The 21,668-nt window shown below is 45.4% G+C and overlaps 1 protein-coding gene, 1 long non-coding RNA gene and 1 pseudogene across 4 annotated transcripts in view; 2 read left to right on the forward strand and 1 right to left on the reverse strand.

Moving 5' to 3' along the window:
- TRABD (TraB domain containing) overlaps window positions 1-4,341 on the reverse strand; it is a 32,988-nt gene extending 28,647 nt beyond the window's left edge. Inside the window, exon 1 of one of the 2 annotated variants that reach the window (XM_079305252.1) lies at window positions 4,176-4,341. The gene's annotated coding sequence lies outside the window, so the exon portion shown is untranslated. Of the gene's footprint in view, window positions 1-4,086; window positions 4,109-4,175 lie in introns of those variants that run through there. The other variant, XM_079305253.1, reaches the window with a different exon arrangement.
- Window positions 4,342-4,756: 415 nt separating this feature from the next.
- Window positions 4,757-15,106, forward strand: LOC306801841. Its single transcript, XR_013774194.1, has 3 exons — window positions 4,757-4,833; window positions 9,805-9,877; window positions 14,896-15,106. It is a non-coding gene; the product is annotated as an uncharacterized lncRNA (long non-coding RNA).
- A 2,562-nt stretch (window positions 15,107-17,668) lies between these two features.
- On the forward strand, window positions 17,669-18,991 carry LOC306801697 (tetraspanin-7 pseudogene; annotated as a pseudogene). The gene has a single exon. The product of its transcript is annotated as a tetraspanin-7 pseudogene (transcript).
- The last annotated feature ends 2,677 nt before the right edge of the window (window positions 18,992-21,668 follow it).

The raw sequence follows: 21,668 nt of genomic DNA on the forward strand, positions 1-21,668 counted from the left end.
GCAGCCTATATGCAGCCTAAACCCAGGTACCTGCACACTAGAGTCAATATCATTTGCATGCTTCGGAAGGTAAAACATAAAAGTCAAAGACAACTACATTAATTTTGCTTGAAAGGATCTGTTGAAACATGAGAATACGTGGCCTGGGACACTCAAAACAAGTTTATCGATGAAAGACAAGAAAACATTCTCATATGCTCTGTGGTTTTATAAGTTACTGCTATTACACTGACTGGAACAACTTTATGAAATGAGTAAGTATGAGGTGAATCAGGATGGCAATGCACTGCATTGCAGATTTATGAACAAACATTAGCCCAAATCCTTACTCTTTTAAGAGGTTGCAGAGGTTGTAAAGGTACTTCCAAATTTAGAAACATGGGACAGAAAGACCACAGTGATGTGGCACAAATCTGGACAGGCACCCAGAAACTGACAGTTTTTTAGAACCTACACATCTACCCAAGACACTTTCCTATTGTAGTCCAATGTGAATTATGTGAGAGCTAAAATAATTTTGTAAGATTTTCCTGTATCCAGCAGCTTGGGTTAAGGTATCAGCACATCTCCCTCCAGGTCATGTAAAGCTATGAAGTTCTGGTTTTGGAAACTTCTGGTTTTGGAAAACCCTCTGCAAAACACTCCCAAGCAGAAAAGAAGGAAAATAGCACAGCTGCTGCATGTGTAAGGAGTTCTACAATAAACAGGTTTTCCACTCTGTTCATTATCTACAAGCAGCAAGCAAAGGAAATGGGTGAAAAAGTTCTGCAGTACCAATGGCTGTCAGCTGAAATATGCAGAAGCTGCATCTCAAAAGTACCAGCAGACACATTCACTTTTGCTATAAACACTTTGAAACACAATCCTTATGATGGCAAAATTGGGATTTCAGAGAACAAAATAACTTTGCCCAACTGCCAAGCACATTACTTATCAGTAGTGTCCCTTTCATCCTACTCTCCACACACTCTCTGTGAACAAGCTGATCAACTCTTCCAAAATCATTAGGTGAACACAAAGGTGAAAACATTTACATGAGAGGGGCCCACCTTCTAGAAACAAGAAATACAGCTCTACTGTGGCAGGGAACTGAAGAATAACTCCTCAGAGACAAAGCTCCAGGGTAGCAAATTCCAACAGCCACAGAAGCTGCACGAGAACACCAACAGCTCAGTGCTATCAACACACTCACAGGAAAGCTGTTCTACTTCCAGGTCCATCCAGCTGCTGCACCACTCATTTAACCTGTAAAGTACTCTGCACTTAACAAATTCATTATATGTGTATATATCTATATATATGTCTCTATTTCCATGACTATCTGCTGCCCTTCCAAGAAATGAGAAAACTCCTCAGCAGCTCCTGATCCCAGTTCCCCACACCAAGGCCTTCTTTCCACACTACACTGTAACTGGTTGCCTTGCTGCCCCTCTGGAGGACAACTACCAGTTGTGCACATGCAGGATACGCATCCTAGCAAGGCAAGACCAGGATCTCCAGATGCAGGACACAGGTGATTGGACACTTCCTTCAATTTCACCAGCAGTCATGGTGTTGTTCAGCTGTGGTGAAGGCTCTTGCTCTCTTCCAAAAGCATGCATACCCTCTCAACACATGAGCATGACAGCTGCACTGTCCCAACAACACAGGGTTATTTACCAGGAAACCCTGGAGCTCCAGCATAGTGCTTGACATGCAGGGTTATCAGGACATTTAAATTCTTGCACATGGACATGATAAGTTTCTGCATCCCTCAGTGTTTTCAATCAAAACTGCAAAGCAGATAAACTAAAGACAGAGGAAGGAAGGAGGCAGGAGTAGAAAACAGCTCCTCTACTTTTTTTTTTTTTTTTTTTTTTTTTGTTATTAGAAAAAGAAGCGTATAGGAAGAGAACTTGTCACTGAGTGCATGCACGTTTTCATACAAATCTACAAATTGTGGTAAATACTTAAGTTATGCTCCTCTTAGCCCTTTCTTAGGGAGAAAAAATAGTCACTGCAAAAGTTTTAAGTTCAAGACAGAATCACAGTATTAAGTAACATATTCAAACCACCTGAAATTTGAATGGCCCTTTAAAAAAAACATTCAATAACTGCAAGTCTGATCTCAGATTCAATTCACACAGGTATTTGCAAATATGTTTCTAATCTAGTAACAATTGTCACCAAGAGAATACATTAGTCAGATTTTGTACTAAATCATCTACGAATGACAGCCAGTGTCCTGTCCCCAGACAGGACAAGTAGAGCTACAGAATCCTTCTTTCCCACTGGCACTGGCTGGCAAAGCACATGCTGAGATATCACTTCAGACACAGTTACACACCACTCCCATTAAATCTGGAGCACACTTATCTCTGGCCTGCTCTCATTTCTACATTTTCAAAGACTCTCCCAAATTTCTCTCTGCACTTTTCCTGAATAGCAAATAAGGAAAAAGAAGACGCTTCCCAGAAAGTATTATTTAAAAAAACAAAACACTCTTATGACTCTCCCACAAATAGACGCCAATACCACGTGGTTCATTCACAGTTGTGGTGGCAGCAGCAGCAGTGTTTCATCATATTTGCCATATGGAAGAAAGAATACACTGAAAAATCAATCTAACTCTTCTAGCACCAAGCTACACAATATCCAAGTCTACAGTTAAGATGCCAGAGTGCCAGACGCTGTGAGGACTAAAATTTAAAATAAGCAACTTAAAATTGAAATGTACAACACAATAGTCAAATCAAGTTACTGAATCTTGAAAGTCCATTGACTGCCACCAACAGCAAGGCATAAACCAGTGCCTTAGACACAACCCAGATTTTTCGATTAATAAACTCATTTAGCTTAGGATAATTAAATGGACACATGTTTTTTTCCTAGGTCTATCCCCTATTAAAATACAGTAGAGAAACCCCTGGAATTTGTTTGTTTTGGATTTTTTTTTTTTTTTTTTTGCTTTATTCCGTTAGCTTTCCAAGAAGGAGTACTTCCATTAATTAGGTGAACAGTAGTTGCACAAACACACAAAATAGAGAAGTGCCATTCCAGGCACCCAGGGCATTTCTTTCGACTAGTATTGTCACCACATTTGCAAAACAGCCTCTAACTTGTGAAAGACCATCCCATTCTCTCACTTTTCCAACCCATCAGTTGCAATTTTCTGAAAAGTTTTACCATAGAAAAATACTCTCTTTCTTCCCGAAAGCTAGCAAAAATAAAGACCTCTGTTTTGTGGACATCTGTATCAGTAGATGTATTTTCCTCAAAAGAAAAGCTCTGGTTATGCCTGTGACACGAGTTATGTTCAAGAGTAGGCTAATTTGAACTATCTTCAGAGGTGAATTCAGAAAAAGCCACAACTGTTTAGAGACAAAAGAAAGGAAAAAAAAAAAAAAAAAAAAAAAAAAGATAAACGAGAGTCTTGGCTTTTCTGCAGCTTCCTGCCAGAACCAAACAAATCCCACGCTCTTATCACCAAACACCTGGCTCAGGAGCGCCGTGCCACGTCCGCGAACCCCCAGACCAGGGAACAGCCCTAACGAAGGAGCAGAGGACACGCGAGCCCGGGACCTTACAAGCGGCCCCAGGAGCCGCATTTCCCCACAAGTTTCCTGCCCAGCTGCGGCTCCCCGGCCGGCAGGGCACGGCACGGCACGGCAGCGCGGCCCCCCCGGCAGGAGCGGGGCAGCGGCCGCCCGGCCTCCTGCAGCCCCGAACGCCTCAGCCTGCCCGCTGCGAGGCGGAGCCCGCCCGCCCGCCGCCGGGAGGCCGCCCCGCCAGGAGGGGCCCCTCGGCCCCGCTGCCCGCGGGGTCACCGGCGGGGCAGCGCCCGACCAGCCCGGCTGCAGCTCTCTCGCCAGGCCCGGGGAGCGCTTCCAGCAGCGGGAGCGAGTAGAGCCGCCGTGCCCCCGCCACCTTGCTGGCCAAGCGGGCGCTGCCCGGCAGCACCTCAGGGCCGGCACCTGGAGGGGCAGGGCCCGGTGCGTGCCAAGGGCGAGCAGCGAGGGGACGCGGCCGCGCCGTCCGTAGCCCGCTCCCCTGCTGCGGAGCACCGGGAGAACCGCGACACCCCCGCCCGCTCCCGCTGGCACGCACCCGCCGCGACCGCGGTCGGCCCCAGCACGGCCCCGCCGCCCCCCGGCCCGGCGGAACGCGGCAGCGCGGCCGCCCCCGTCCCCGCTGACCTGCCGTGCTGAGCGATGGGAGCGGCGGAGCCGCCGCTGGCCGGGGCGCTGCGGGCGGAGCGGGCGCGGGGCGCGTTAGCCGGACAACGTGCTGCACGAGTCAGCGCGGGGCGGGGCCTCGCGGGGCACCCTGGGCTTTGTAGTTCTCTTCCGCCCCCATCGCGCGGCAGCGGGCGGCAGCGGACTACAGCTCCCAGCCCGCGGGGCGCGCCGGCCCCTCCTCCTGCCTCGCTGTCCCCGCGCGGCTCCTCCGCGGGCGGCCGCTCCGCTCCGCTCCGCCCCGGCGCCGCGCGGGCCCGTGTCCGTGCCGCGTCCAGCGGCCGCTCGGGTCCGTGCCGGCGGAACGGCCTCAGGGGCTATCGGGATCTCTGCCGGAGCCTCGGAGTGGAGCGTGCGGGGATGCCGCTAGCAAGTTCCAAGCGCCTTCAGCTTCCGTGAGGGGCGGGGGGCCCTTCTGGCAGGGAATTGAGCCACGTCTTTGAGGCTGCTTCTCCCGGCACTGTGAAGCAACTCTGCGGCCGCTCTCAGCCCAGCCCGGCTTGGTGCAGGAGCTCCGGCCCTGGGCTGGGGCAGCAGCGCTGCCCAGGCTCCGTGGCTGCTGGCGGCGTGCTGGCACACGCGTGCCCGTGCTTGGAACCGTCTGGAAAAGTGAACAGGTGTAAGGAGCGAGAGGGAACCCTGAGGGCTGGGACTGCACGGGATGTCCATGTGAAAACACGCCGCGGGTCTAATGAAGACTGAAATTGAAGGGATATCACACTCCAAACTACATCATCTTTGAAATTAACCATGATTTCCTCGATGTGCAGCCCTACTTACCACTGCTGTTCTGGCCTTTCGCTTTCTCTCTTGCAGTGGGCCTCACCTACTGGAAAAGAGTTAAAATGTTTCACCCACTAAACATGAAAAATCTGTGTTACACCACCTGTTGCAGTACAAGAGTATTTGGTGATACTCCAAATTACTAGGCTGACACATTAAAATATTTTACTGGTCAAGAAAACATTTCTTTTCAGAAAGATGTGTCAAGAGTTGATTATAATGACCGGTTGTGTCCTGGAATTGTCTCTATTCCCTCTTCTCTGTTCTGTTTCTGATAAGTCACAGTTCAGTGACAGTATGGCTTAAACACCCATTTAATCTGAGCACACATTTGTTGTCTAAATACAGTTTCATTTGAACAGATGTGAAGGTATGTTTCTGATCTTTTCATACTTCACATCCTGGGTTAGTTTAGGACTAGGCTAAGCTTTGTAAGTATGTGGTATGTGGAAATCAAGTCCGGACATGTTGAGACAGTTGGGAGTTTTACTTCCTGTTTCAACTTGCCATAAAAGCACTGAGCATGCATTTCATGTGTGAATGATCAGAACACACCAAATCAAATAAGGTGCAAGGTACACAGACCTTCAATTCTGAGGAAGAACCATCCACTGTCTGACATAAAAGGAAGAAAGGTTCACTTTGGGCATTTTAATCTAGTGCTGTACACTAGATTCCAAATATGTTCGTGTTTTTTCCCCTACAAATGGTGAGTGAAGGCCACCAAGAAAGATGGGACACTCTACTAGATCAGAGCTTTTGGAGAGTGTGTCTGATGCCGTTATTGGCAGCCAAGGTCATTGGCCCTTTGAATACTGTCATTTCTGGATGCAGCTGCTCCCCCCGACCACAGCTGCTTGATTCTAACTCTGCTATTAATCCCACCTCTTCAGGCATCCAGCCACAAGCTTTCTGTGGCAGCAGATCCACCATAGGGCTGTCCTGCAGCAGGTATAGCCTTGTGAATGTTGGCTAAGCAGCACGTGAGAGGCCCTTATGCTGAATATCATGTTGCAGTAGTGTCCCTCACACAGCTGATCACAGGTTTTATTCTCAGATTTGCCCAGCTATCAGTGTGTGCCAGGCTTATACTCAAGCCCCAGCTATTTGCAGTGTCATGTGTTTGGTTCAAGCTGATACTGAGTGACAGTTCAGTATTTTTTTGACTGCAGCTCCTCCTACTATGCCACTGATGGTGTTTTGTTCAAGCTCTGTGAGCCCCTTGACAGGCTACAGATCTGTTCCCAAGTTTCCCACTGCTTCAGCTGCAAAAGTTCAATGATTTTTTGGTCAGAGTGTGGGAGCACTGCCTTAGCCTGCAGGAAAGACCTCACCTGATTGGATCTGATTGACAAGCCCTGTGCTTTTTGGGAGTATTGTGAGCCTTGCTGGTCTGGTTTTATTTTAGCTTGAGATGCTGCATCCTGATTATGTCAACAGTTGGTACTTTTGTGTATAGTTACTTCAGGCAGTGCTTCTTTTGCTGGCTCAGCAAGAGCTGTGGTGGCTGAACATGCCTTTACAAGGACCAAAGCATGATGTAGGTCTCTACTGACACGAAACAACGTGCCTGGAGATTCTGCCTGTGCTGTTTCAGCTTGGTCTGTGGTGCACAGCACTTCTGAAAGTGGAGAGGGAGGGCTGAAATGGGAGGAAAATTATCAGAAACAAGGACCTCTGCTAGGAAGAGGTCTTAGAGGTGCCCTTGTGGCAAGACTGTGCCAGGGATCCCTCTGACAGCTGCGGTGTCTCTGCAAGAGCCTGGTGACTGTAAACTGTGTTCTGCTCCATTGTGAGTAATGAATGAAAGAGTTGTGGTAATTGAACACTCCATTAATTAGCAATTGCAAGACTAATGTGACATGTAAATCCTCTTCTTAACATTTGATACATTGAATATCTTCTTTAAATGTTGTTATTGGTATGGGATTGTTTTGAGATCAAAGGCAAATACCAGTAGTGAAGAGAGAGCATAGTAGGTGATTCCTGGATTTCTTCAGTGTTTCAACTCTACTTAAAATGCACTTTTTTTTTAATACTGAAACTGAGCCCCATGGAATGGTTGCTAGCCACAACACAGTATATCTGAAGTAAGTTTGTTGTGTAATGAGCAAGAAAGACTCCTCATGAACAAGCCACTTTCTTAGGCATAGAAATTTCCAGGAATTTTCAAGGTTTACAGGGCTAGGAATAAGGAGGGGAAGTTAAGTGTATTTCTGCTTGCCCTCCCTTCTTCTCTTTCCTTCTTTTCTTCCCTCTCTCCTGCCTTCATCTTTCATCCATTCTGCTCTATCCTCTCTCTTCCTTAACAAGTTATTTTTGCATAAGGTTTCTTAACAACTGACAAGGAGTAATGGTGACATCAGCCAGAAGAGTTGGATTGTCTTAAGTGATCTCTGGTTTGTAGCAAATAAGAGACCCAGTGCAACAATTGAATCAGCATCTGAACAGATTGCCAGGGAAGGTACCAGACTGTTCCTGGATGGCCATATGTCTTTCCATGTCAGAACAGGTTCTTAAGAACTAATAATAAAGAACTAGTAATAAGGAACAAGTCACCACTACCACCCAAAACAAAAACCCTTGAACATTAGAAACGTTATTCAAGCTTCTGACCTAAACTGGTGTTTGTTTGTACCCAAAGCCCAGTAACTCGTGCCCTGTGAGACTGGAGGACAAACTTTCTCTTTGCAGCAGCCTTCACCTGTTTAAGCATCGTTCCCCCTTGCCTTGCCTGTCTAGGTTAGTGAGCTTTGAGATCTTTCCCACCAGTCCCAGCCTCAGGGCCCCCCGGAGCAGCGCGGGGCTGGGGCGCCCCCTGCCGGCCGCGCTCCGCCAGCGCCCCCCGGGGCTGCTGCGGGCCCCGGCTCAGCCCGCAGCCGCCACAGCCCCGCACCTCAGTCTTCTCTTGTGGCGTGGCTTTGGGAGACATCATCCATCTCAGACAGGCAGAATGACTAGCAGCTCCGCTGGATTTCTTTGATCGTCCTGCCTGGAGGAGATGCAGTTTTCTATCATTTCGATCTCACTCGCTGCGTGTTTGTCATCGCTCAGAAAAGCACCCGGGGGCCGCCTCCGGCGTGCTTCAGTCCCTCGGATCGAGAGTATGGTCTATATTCACGTTGCTCCGAAACAGCGTCATCTACACGCTAAGAGGGAAGTTCGAGAGCGGCTCTGCTGCGCCCAGGAGGGATACGGCTGTTCTGTCACTCGGGAGGCACAGGGATGGCAGCCTGCCATGCCAAGAGTGCCATCCAGACCCAGTGCCCTCCGTACACTGGGGTATCTGCTCCCGAGGCTGGGAAGGCCTAGGAGCTTCTACACTGCTACTATGACGGAACTGCTGTATGCGGCTGGGTCTGGCTCCATCAAATCTTATTTGGTAAATCAGAAGAACCAAACGACACAGGATTCGCTCAACTGTCTCTGGACTTTACAATTTTCCCTTAAAATTTGTGTGGGATGTTGAGAGAGTTCATCATGAGTGATTGCTGTTGAAAGGAAGCTGATGGCTGTAAGCCAGGCTTTAACAGCCGGGTCCAGCCGTAGCTGCTGTGCTGGTCACTGTGGCATGGGCACAGGCAAGTGTGCAGTCCACAAAGTGCATGTGGAGGAGGATGGTGCTGATGGCAGAGGGGGTGGAAAGGCTCCAGCTCCTTTGTTCCTCCTCTGCATCATCCCCATCCTCTGCTCTCTCCCTTTCCATTAAATTTGTAGCAGACCTGCAGAGCACAGTGCATTGCAGAGGCATTCCTAGTACTTGTGGGTAACACAGCTTGGGTACAGAAGCTGCATCGGCACAGGGCTGTTTGTGAGATCGTTTGTGTGGGAGGCACGAGGTGCGAGCAACACGGCATTGCTGTGACAGCAGCGTGGAGGTGAGACACCTACTCTGGGTTTCCCTCATCCAGGAGGCAAATCACAGCCTGTGCTCGTCTACAGGAAAGGCTGGGAAAAAAAGGCAAAACAGAGGTGTACATCTGTGAGGAAGCCTAGAATTGCACAAATAAATGTTTCTGTTCACCAGAAGAAAACACAAGTCTCGCAACAAAGCCTAACCCCCATAAGCTTTGGAAGACAAGGATAGACAACAGAGCTATTATATATGGTCTTGTTCCTACACATGAACAATTAAATTGCATGGTGCTGTCTTCAACTAATAACAGACTGGATTAGAGCTACAGAGCAGAAAATCTGGGCTAATGCCAATTTGCAATCCATAATGCACACTTGTCTGCCTCAGATTTGAAAGCTGTATGGCATTATGGCAGGCTTTGGTTGTAATCCCTGCAAATAAGTAAACAAATGAGTTGAAGATAAAGACCAGTTTATGAAGCACTGAAAATCACTTCTGGTGTCAATGTGAGATGTGGACACAAGAAATAGAATGAGAGGTCCAGATACTTGGTTTAAAGTTGTACTGAAAACCCTGGTTTTGCAATGGGATTTTTTTTTTTTCAGTTAAATTCTTCTGTTCTCACAAGCCTTGGGGCTTACATAAACATTAACAGCTTTTCCTACAACAAATTGAACTGGGGATTGAAAGAGCTGGGTGCTTCCTGCTCTCCACTGATTCCCCAGGGGATCATTCAAAGCAGAGAACAGTAAGTTAATTTGAGCAAGCAGTGCAAACATTTTCCCACATACTACATCCATATGTGGAATCAGTGAAAGTGCTGTAATCAACTTGCCCACTCATCAGCTCCCCTATTTGCATGAGCTGTGAGACTCCTTATGTGTACATGTATTCATCTGAGGACAAAGCTTGTACAACTGAAGTCCCTAGCAAAGTTCTCCCTCACTACAGTGGCTACAGGACCTTGCTCCAGGAGGTTGCTCTGAGTGGGCTAAATCTGGAGAGCCTCAATACCATAAGTATTGTATTTGTTCAATTATGCATTTCAATTAAAAAAAAAAATCAAGCCAGTCACATGATTACAATCACTTTCTTACTGATATCTAAAAATACTCTGATTCACAAATCCCAGCTGCTTTTGCCTTAATAGGTTAGATGGAAAAGTGCTTAACACATGAAAGGTCCTTTCTTAATGCTTTTCTCCTGAAAAAAGAATTAGGTAATTCTAATTCTTTATTCTAATTCCAATAAAATCATTAGGGAGCCTTAATATTACATTGTGTTTGTGTACATGTTTCAGTAGTAAGGAGTAGTTGCACAATACAGAATCAGAACCTAAAATCCAAAGTTATACCTACTGCATACCAGAATATTCAATTGCCTCCCATGGACTTGAGTCAAAATGTAAATTTCCATGCCTGTGTCCTCTATTGGACCTTGAAATGAAGAGGTGGAATTTACAAAAAATTAAATGTGTTCAAATTTTCTGCAAAAAATCCTGGGGCATACATCTAAGGATAAGAGTGAAGAAAAGGATGGAGACATCCTCAAGATTTCCAAGAAGGTGGAGAAATTACAAGTTTGAAAAGAACTCTATTAGGAAAAAAAGAAATAATAAAATTACCACATGGTCACCATGAACAGCTTCCAGTCATTTGCCCTGAGGCTTGTGGTCCAGGTAGAGAGGTTTAAAGAGTTATTACCATTCAATCAGAGTTTAGTGCTCCTAATGAACTTGAGAGGGTTTATGCAAATCCATCCTACCTGGCATGACAGTGGCCTAGAAGCACTCTTGTAATCTGTCCCTACATCTCTGGTGAGAATATAGGAACTAACAGCAATAACTTCCCAAGCCACTTGCTTTAGGGCTGCCTGTGCCCTCCAACAAAATTTCTCCATCTGAAAACCTGAATAGTTCCTAGACAGGTTACTGCCTAAATTGTCTGCTTTTCTTGGGAAAAGGAACCCAAATGACAACAGTATAAAGTCATACTGTTTATATATTATGGACACATTCAGCTGTGTGTGCTGGGCATTTTGTCCAGAAGGATACTGTGAGAGACTGCACTGAAAGCTTTGCCAAAATAAAAAGAACCCCACATCTACTGTCTTCCCTTGGTCAACTAGATGGATGACCTTGTCATAAAGGGAAATTAACTTATTAAGCAGGACTTTTTTCTCATCCCATGAAGACTAGTAACTTTAAAAGTACATGAAAAATGTCTCACAAAAATAAAAGAAGAAAGTTTTCAGCAGTCCTTCCTATCCTTCCTATAGGAAATGCTAAGAAAACTTCTTGTAATTCTCACATTTCCACCATGCTGATTAATGCTTTATTGTCTACTGGCAAGCCATAGAATGAATAATGTAACAGACATTTTAAATACAAAACTGTAGTAAGAATACTTAAGATTTTATCATCATAAGAGAGCTAAACAAAGTTCTTCATATCTGAGTATCAGAGAAGACAGGCAGGCTGACAAATGATTGTCCTGATTAAAGCAATGGTGCCAGTGTGGTGGTTTGTTTGCACATAGATGTTTCCTTTACATAAGCCTTTCCTGACCTTTACAGCAGGCAAGAGCAATGCTTGCTTGAGGACAGCAAACTTCATGTGAGCAATTCAAGAAAGCTTTAAAAGAACATGGATCCAGGCCCCAAGGCTTGGAAAAACCTCTGCTGTTGTACTGTTGTTGCATTACACAAAAGCCGTAACCATTCACCTCAGCAAGGACACGGATTTGAGTGACCTCAGGATAATAGTGGGGTCTTTCACCAGCCCACACACAGTGTGTGTGGTCACTTTGTCTTCTCCTAAGGCAAAGAAGATCCATATGCAGGTGGGAATCAGCTGGTACATGTGGAATACCTGCCTTTGCTTTGGACATTTGTTTTCTGCTAAATGCTTCAGCCATGCAATTATCCATGAGATTTCCCAATTCTTCACCCAGGGACACAGAAAGCATGAACCTTGCTTGTAACCAAATATTCATTTTCCCTGCTAATCTTGTGCCAAACACCAGTGGGAAGCAGGGCACTACTGCTAGGTATTTTTTGATAAAAACACATTGCAGGCAATATATGCATCACCTCTATATATCAGGTTCTGTGCATTATCTTTTTTATATAATCAGCAATGACAGATATTCATTCCATAAAGCTACACTTACAATATCATTAGAAATCTACTGCCCATTGATTATATAACAAAATAAAATTGCATGTTGTATTTGAGTCTGTTTTATGCATCCAGAGAGTAACAATCTTCTCCCTTTCATCAGCATTTGTGAAGTGGAAGCCTCCACTGTTGTGATAAAATTAAACAGAGAAGTGGTTGTGCTAGGAAATGTGACTCTCTAATTTACCCTAATTTACTCTGTTTTGGATTGGCTACTCCACAATTATTATCATGGCATTTGTTTAAGGTAAGACAGGAAAAAAGGAGCTATAAAGAAATAAGGTCATTAACTTTCAAACCCAGCAAAGGTGATAAAAAATTATACCATCTAAGTGAAAAGTGGAAGAAATTTTTGTTCCTGCAGATCTTGGAAATCTCATACATGCAAATCTGTGTTGATAAGTGTAGCTAAGTGTTATATGAATGATGACTTGCCAAGTACACTGAACTGCTGTCAATATGCACGTGACACAGACCCCATATGTGAAATGCTTAATTCCCTTAGGTCCTAATACAAGTGGAAACAGAGAATTAATAGAAATGTTCAAATATTATGTGCAAACATGTCCAAATATTTTAAAATCAAGTGTAAAATTTGGCACTGTTTAATTTTATCTTGTTCTCTCATTGCTAGCTGAAAAGTTTCAAGATCTACATTTTTCTTTTTGAATTTTATTTTATTCCTTTGACATGGTATTTTGACATGTTACCACCAACTTAGCCTGCATGCTATTTGGATATACTAGTGTTGAAATACATCTGATGACCAGCATATAATAATTTTCTGCAGGGTAAATGGAAAGTGCATTGAATTTTTCCTTTAGAGACTTGCTCAAGGCATGGATCATATTTTCCTCTAGTTACGGTGAAGGTACAGCTAAAATTAAATTTTGTGTTTTATTTTAAGGTTTAAAAGCACATTAGAAGTAAATCATTAATTTAAAGCATCTCTGATCATTGCTATTAATAGCAAAGTAACTGATATGTAGCAGAGATTATACACCTGAGTTCCTAAAATAAATTTGCTGTGAAAAGAAATAGTACTCGTGCTCGTACTGTTGGTAAAGTACATTAACACATTCCAGGGCTGAGTTCTTCCTTAGGATCACAGTTGCTGCAGGTGGAGACATCTGCTCAGCTATGCAAGCTGGTAGGAACTCCACCTAGATGCCTCTATGCCTAGATGTCTGCCCAAGCAGCATCCCTCAGTCTGCTGACAGAGCAGAAGCAGTTTATCCTTATAATATTTCTTCTTGGACCAAGGGTTTGTGACATGGCAAAAGATACCTGGTGTTTCATAATCTATTAATTCACCCTGAAGAGACCTGCAACTGGAAGTGAGTTCTGTTATGAAGTGTTGACACATATCCTTCCCAGAATGAATGAAAAGATTAAGGGGAAATTCTCTTTCTCCAAGTTCACCTTTTCCCCTTCAACCTGGACTTGCACCACATCTATGTTGCACAGCCCTACAAGTCTGTAAAACAATGACTACTCTTTCATCTGATTCAATTTAAAATGAAGATAGCTTTCAGTTTTACATAAAAATATCAATTGGAATTAGATATCTTACACTGAAAAGCTGATTTTCACATCAACGGTTCTATTGAACTCAATGGACTCGAATTTGTGGTGTAAGAAATCACTCAACATGAAGAAGTGCTGCAAATCAGACTTTATCATAGGAGACACTTTTGTGTTTACAGGGATGCCACCCAGTAGGCATCTTGTCCACGGGAGGAGCTCTTAAGCATATCACCAACTACCAATAATAAATAGTTACAACATCAAAGGTACATTAGTATAACACCAGAAGAACATTATGGTGGCATCATAGGACTTCTAGGTTTCCCTAAGGTATATAAATGCAGATACTTTCACAGCTATAGTACCTCTCTGTAATCATGACATGAAAATCTCATTCAGGTGTCTAAGGAAATTACATTGGAGAACATTAAAACAATACTTTTTAAAGTTAGTCTTGTTACCATATTTTTGTGGTAGAGCTCCTAACTATCTGATCTTGCTTTCTGTGCCAGTGCTGCCACTCATTCTTCTAGCCAGAGATACCTTAAACAGTCATGAACTAAGAATCACAAAAAGGTGCAGTTTCCTTGAAAAGCCATGAAGAATCCCTGCATTGTTCTTCCCTCTGTTAGTACAGAGTGATCAGAAACAGTCACTTCAGAATTTCAAGTGTAAACTCTGGCAAAAAGTATCACACAAATTGGAGATGATCACTTTAAATTAAAATCACCATCCATCTGCCAGGAAGGAGATGTAACACTTAGGGTATTACCAAGCCAAAACAGTAAGGAAAGAGGAAAATTCATGCTTTAAGCAGACTGCATTTCCTTGCCAAATAGTATTGTAAAGTGCTGCCTAATTAGGTATCTCCCATCACCCACACATCCTTCAGATGTATGGTTTGGCAGGCAGTTTCTTGCTGTCACTAAGCATCAGTTTTCTCTAGAATATATTAGTTTGCATTTTCCAGTGTCAATCTCAGTGTATTTCCTGCCCATATTTTTAACCCTTCTTTGACAATTGGTATTGTTGCTCTGACTTAGTGGGTTAGGCACATCTGAATCCTCCCTTCTTATGGTATTTCCACTTTGCTTTCCAAAACAACAGGGAATGGAACATCACTTCTCTTTCATCAGATTGTCATTCCACATATCACATGTAATATCATAACAATTGATTCACTTGTATGATTTAATGAGATTCTTTAACTGTTTTCTTACTAAGATGTAAACACAAATTATGATTTGGGAAATGTCTGAAAAATCAAGCTATTCCAGTAAGTTTACTTTTCAGACACTGAAGCTGTTTCACAATTTATGACTTCACAAATGCTCAAGGAGTCCAATCCTACCTCCTCTACTTACCCAAATGGTCCAGGAGCATGGATTATGAGAATGGACAGAATTTAGCCTTGTATACTCATTTCACCCTAGTTACAAAAAGCACAAATGGTACTATCATTTGGCATCTTTCAACACTGAATGCTTAACATGATTTTTGAAGGAAGTTCAAGACGTAACTGCCAGTGAAACCAATAGTTATTTTGTAAAGCCCATTATTTTGTGCCAAATGCTTCACAATTGCACTGGCAGATCCTAAAAGGTATTTTTGAAGATCTGGATTTCTGTACCTTTAGCACCATTCTTTATTTCTGGCACATGTTTGAGAAACCTGGATGACAACAGATCTGCCCATATTTTGATTGCTCCTATCAGGCATAATGCTTCCCAAGCTACCTGTATGAGCCTGTTCTAAACCTCTTTTGCCTGTTTGCTTTCACTGCAAGGAAGGGCAAGGGTAACAGAAAATCCTACTGACTGGTGTTCTTTATTGGTGTGGAAACCTGTTGAACCTGAGACAGTGTTCAGAAAAAGCATTCACAGGTTTGACCTGTGAAAAGGGTCTCTAGCCCCTCATTAGCACCGCCTAACATAGCTAGTCTAGCCCTTCTGTGAGTTTCAGATGTTTGTGATCCAAGACCTAGCTCTAATAGCTTTGAGAAACTTCAGAAAAAAATTGCTTCATTGTGAGCAAGTACACAGAGACATGCGAGATAAGGATGGCAAAACAGCAGCTGGTAGTTTTTAGATGTAGCTAGTTGGCAGTTCAAGTAATCAAAAGGGAAAACCGCTGCTATGAAACAGTGCAAAATCCTAAGAGAGAAAGCAGGTGGTTGGAAGATTGCAACACGGCAATGATCCACCCTTACTAAGGGCAACAAGGACTTTTCCCTGCATGCCTGACAGATGCCCGGCCAGCAAAGACTCATTGCTTTGGAAGAAACAGCTTCAGGAATGTGACTGCCCATTTAGATGTGAAACTGTGAAAATAATCTTTTAGCTTTTGATTGTGAAATTCCACACCTGCAGACCTCCAGTTTGTCTTTCTTGGGAGCTTTTGTTCTTCCCTGTGGATATTAGTCATAGGATTTAGTGCTAAAATGAGTAATATAGTGCTAAAATGAGTATTATAATACAATGCATGAGGAGTACTTCTAGAGCATGGACATAATCATTCCTAAAACATCTTGACATAAAGATCTGGGAATCTTCAGAGAAGATCTGAGAATCAGATCAAACTAGCTCAGACGTGATTCCTCAAGAAAATGATAAAGCTTAAACTTGTAAACTGGCAAAATAAGAGAATCTGCAAAATGCAGGAATGATAGCATCCTTCTGCTAATGAAACTGTCAAGGCCTCTAATAAAGAACAAGTGATGTTTCAATTATGATTTTGCTATATAAATGGTTTGACCAGTATGAGTTTATGGTTGCACATTAAACCTGTGCATTAAAATGTGACACATAAAGCACCTCCTTTCCCTCCTTCAATCTGTAAAATAAAGAAATCAAGGAAATGAAACACCATTAAAACTCAGAATTCAGTCCTAGAAAGTCCTAAAAGGGTTTGATAAAGCTGTGAACCATAGGGTACTCCAACCTGCTTTTTGGTGCAACTGTTGCACATACAAACTAACACCCTGGAGATGCTACTTCCACCTCTGATTGAGACACTGTCTCATTTACAGTTTCCTACTAGTTTTTTCTAACCTGACTTGTAGGAGTAGCTTATCTTTTGCTCTTTTGCAATGAGACTACAATGATGATGGAATCTCTTCTTGGAGATTCCTGGGCCACTAGTTATATAACTGTACCTCGCTGTGGTTTAATGTCCTCTTAGTGGCTCAGTGTTATCGTGGACTAAATCAAATGAATTCCTAATGGGGTCAGGCCAAACCGAAAATAGTTTCCAGCTGGGAAAATCTAAACTGAGTGACTGAATGGGTAGTTAGTTAATATTCAGGTACAGATGCTTATTTCTGCAAAGGGTCCTAATAGCACAGCTCGATGAAAAGAAATAAAAGTAATAAAACCAAAACCTCTCGTTACGGTTCCCGTGGATTATCTGCGTGATACCTAAGTGATACTCCTATGCTTGTAAAAGTTTAGTCCCCTGTCCAGGGTAAACATGGGCTGCAGCACATGCCATTAAAGGTTAATATGGAGATTTCTTGTTACAGAATGTTTTCAGCTGAGGGTCCGCGGTGCTGCGGGCAGAGGCAGCTGCCAGTCGCAGGCGTTTACTCCGCCCGGGGCCACGATCGGGCCCCCTGCCCGCTGCCCCCTGCCCGCCGCCCCCTGCCCGCCGCCCCCTGCCCGCCGCTCGCTGCCCCCTGCCCGCCGCCCCCTGCCCGCTGCCCGCCGCCCTCTGCCCGCCGCCCCCTGCCCCCTGCCCCCTGCCCGCTGCCCCCTGCCCGCCGCCCCCTGCCCCCTGCCCCCTGCCCGCTGCCCCCTGCCCGCCGCCCCCTGCCCCCTGCCCGCCGCCCGCCGCCCCCTGCCCGCCGCCCCCTGCCCCCTGCCCGCCGCCCGCTGCCCCCTGCCCGCCGCCCGCCGCTCGCTGACCCCTGCCCGCCGCTCGCTGCCGCTGCCCCTGCCTGCCCCCTGCCCGCTGCCCCTGCCCTGCCCGCCGCCTCCTGCCCGCCGCCCGCCGCCCGCCGACCGCCGCCCGCCGTGGGCGGCTCGGCCCCCGCCAGCCCCGCCCCGGGCCGCGCCCTCAAAACGGGGCCGGGGCCCAGGAGCGCCGGGACTCGCCCCGGGTGCTGTGGGGACGCTGCAGCGGGCCAGCACCGACGGCTGCCCGGGGAAGCGGCGGGGCCCGCCCGCACCTCCAACACCGCCGAGGCGCTGTGCTCCGCCCGGCCTCACCGTGACCGCCACCGCCCTCCCGACGGCACCATGGCCCTGCTCAAGCTGTCCCTCATGGCCTTCAGCTTCGTCTTCTGGGCAGCGGGGCTGACCATGCTCATCATCGGCCTCTGGGCCAAGATGTCTCTGGGCACCTACTTGGCGCTCTCGGCCAGCGACTACCCCAGCGCCCCCGCCATCCTCTTGGCCACCGGCGTCGCCGTCATCATCTGGGGCTTCCTGGGATGCTTCGGCGCCGCCACGGAGCACCGGGGACTGCTGCGCGCCTACAGCGCCTTCCTGGCCGTGGTGCTGGCGGCCGGGCTGGCGGCCGGGCTCTCGGCGCTGCTGTACCGCCGGACCCTGGCGCAGGGCTTCCAGCAGGGCCTGCGCCGGGCGCTGCTGGCCTACGGCGAGGACGACGGGCTGGCGGACGCCCTGGACGCGCTGCAGCGCGCCCTGTCCTGCTGCGGCGTGGAGAGCTACCGCGACTGGCTCGCCTCGCCCTGGGGGCTGGAGCAGAACGGCTCGGTGCCCCTCAGCTGCTGCCGGGCCCGCCGCGGCTGCCAGCGCAGCCCGCCCTCAGCGCTCAGCCTGCACCCCGACGGCTGCTTCGGCGCGGTGTCCGCCTTCGTGGGCAGCAACATGTTTTATGTTGCCACCGCTGCCCTGGGGCTGGCGCTGCTGCAGCTCATCGGCATCGTGCTGGCCTGTCTGCTGGCTGCCCGCGTCCCTGCCCGCCTGCTGGGCAGCACCACTCCTCGCTGAGATCCCCGCTGGCCTGCCCCTTGTCCCCTCCAGCTCCCTTCTTTCCCACAAAACTGAGTACATCTCACTGGATAAACACTTCCTTCATATTCACCATTTCCACTTGAGTATCCTCCTGCAGGCTCCATTCCTCTGGAGCCTGTGCTGGGTGTGCTATGAGCATCTCAAGTCCCTCAGAAGGGAGGGCGCCTCCTTGGCCTGGCCATGTGTTCCCCACTGGAGCCTCTGGACCACTTCTGCAGGGAGTGGTGGCAGCACGGACACACATCACTCTCTGAGGCAGCAGGCACTTCTGAGGCAAGGCTGGCCAGTTTGCTGGGTGATGTAAACACCAAGGCACTGAAATGTGGACCAGGAAAGAGGAGATGGTCTAGGAGAGCAAGAGAGGTGTCTCGACATTACACCATGTGAGCATTCTTCTGAGACTGGAAAATGGTGTTGCTGGAAAACTGCTGGAGTGCATGAGGGGCAGGCTGGTGCAGGGCCAGCAGCTGGCACTGGGAGCTGCTTGAGAGGCATGCATCGTGCATGCCATTGCCGCTAAGATATCCTACCTTCGGTGTGTGTTCAAGCTGTCCAGCTGCTTTTCCCGCTGTTGGTGTTTCCAATGCGGATTTCTATCTAAAGGTGGAGCTGTAGCTCTAAATGTTACTCCCTCCTTCACGATGTGCCTGTCCTCAGCCAGTGTGTCGTCGCTGGTTATATATGTCTTTGCAGGGCTGAAAAGACCTAAAACCTGGGTCCCTGTCTTACAAGAACATGGCAAAAGTTGTACAATCAGATCTGATGAGGGGTGGCAAGAGCAAGGAAGGGTTCATTGCCCTTCAGAAGTTTGCTTTGGACTTTACTGTTAACATCGGGATGAATGGGACAGGCTGACTGTTTTATAGAAGGGTTTCTAAAAATCAGCCCTCGGGCATTTTTCTTCTCTCAAAGGATCTGTCTCTGAAGTCTGCTCCCACCTACATTTTTGAAGCTAGATTTGTATACAACTTGAGAGTAAATGGAGAATCCCCAAGACTTGCTGGGTAGCCCTGGGTGCATTCTGGTCAGGCAGCAATATAAATCTACAGTGCTTTTGTTTGTGTTTTGTTGATGTTTATTTGGGGTTTGTTTGTTTTCCCCTGCAGCAGATCTGGGTTTGCATTTGAAGTTTGAGGAAAAGCAAGCCATGCACTCAGAGGGTCCTGAGCTTTCAGAGCTTCACTCTGGCTTCTTTCCACTTTCTTAAAACATGTGGACTCTACTTTTATGTATTTATCTACCTCACAGCACGAAGACATGCCCACAACCCCAGCAATCAGGGGAGGAAGGATTTCAGAGAAGAATCAAAGAACCATAAAGAAGCTCCAGAATGTGACATCTCTTAGGAATATGACATGCAAAGCTGTGGAGAATGGTCAGATGAGTAAAGAAGATGAATGGTAGTTTCACAGGAGGAGTGGAGCAACCTTGGGGGAAAGACATTTTTCATGTATTAATATTGGGTAGGGGTATTTAGCTATGATAATAATGTTCCAAGTTAACAGTGTAGTGTGAACAGTCTTCTCAGTCATTTGGGTATTCATCTACATAGGTGAACTCTAGAAATGTGTTAGGAATCTCTCTTTATAGGAAAAACAGCACTTCATTTTTGAGGGCTGATGTTCATTATTTTATAAAATATATTTTTTATTTTTGCTTGCAAACATCCCTGTATTTTTTTAGTTATGTAATCGTGGAACTCCTGTTATTTTCTGGAAGTCAAGATTATGTTGTACAATTTTAACAATGGCAAAAAGTATAGTTTGTATGGTAAATGGTACTTGAGAAATAAAGTTTAGCTGCTGCTAAGAGCAAAACAAGCCACTATGTCAACTCAGTATTTGCATTGCTATATGTCTACACAAGGTACAACTAAAGGCAAGTGAAATGAAGGGCACTTTGAAATGTAGAGACAGAAGCATGTTATGGGTTTTAAAAATTATTTTTCAGGAGATCCATTATAGATGCAATAAAATGGGTGTTGTGGAGAATGTGGGAAAGGGACGTGAAATTGCACCGGGTTTATAAAAAGATCTTCTTTATTTGAGATAATAGGTTCTGAAAATTTACAAGAATATGACATTGCTCTATTTTTACTCCACTGATGACTAAAGTTATTTCTGATTTTGACCCTTGTTGCTTTATGTGACACATAGCAGTCAATCAGAATGAAGTACTCTGTTAAAACACATTCAAGTGTAAATACACACTTCAGTGAATTTGTTCTGGTTTTAAGTTGCTAAGAATATCAGAATAGGAGTAAAAGCAAATTTGAAACATACCAGTGAATGTCTGTATGGTGGCTTGGTCTGAATCTGAGGACATCAGCTGAATGTAATTAATAATTAAAAATGTATTAAATCATCACTCTGTACTTTTGGCCTCACTAAAGTAGGATAAACCTTGGCAATGACCATGTAAATGCTAAATGTATTTATATCATCAAAGATTTGATTAACTGGCTGTGAGCTTTAGTTGAATGTTTATTGTCAGTTCCTAGAATTAACAACATTAACTTTTGTAAGAAAGAAATTTCATTCTTCATTAATTTCCAGATTAAGAGATTCCCAGTAGCTGTTTCAGTTGTATTAAATTCTTTGTGCTCAGTGACAAAATCTTTTAAGTTTTAACATTTATCTGGATTCAAGGTTCATTTTGTTCTGGATGGTCAGAATGGCTGTAACTGTAAAATGTTACTCTGGACAGCATCATCTATCCCTTGCTGGAATATGTGTTTGTTTTCTGTCATCCACTTCAACTTTAAAGTCACTCATCAAAATGATGTATTTTAATAAAAGATCACACCATTTTTTACAATAGGCTAATATAAATTTTAACATAACTTGCTGTTCAAATCAAGGAGCAAGCTGTGTTGTGGTTGTAGAAACAACAGCTCTGTTGTTTGGACGAGGTGAGATTTAGGATTAACAGGGTGCTAAGATTAGACCCTTGTTATGAAACAAGGACTATTTTATAATGTTGATCTAGAATGCCAAGAATATAAATCTTTCAAACTTCAAAAGTGTTTTGATATTTTGTCCAATATGAATTATTTGCTGCAGCTAAACTTTGTGTTACAGAAAACCAGAACTGAAACTGGCCTTTACAGAAGATGAATTTTTAAATAAGAACAG

The sequence above is a fragment of the Erithacus rubecula genome (genome assembly GCF_903797595.1).
Source record: "Erithacus rubecula genome assembly, chromosome: 4".
Lineage (NCBI taxonomy): Eukaryota > Metazoa > Chordata > Aves > Passeriformes > Muscicapidae > Erithacus > Erithacus rubecula.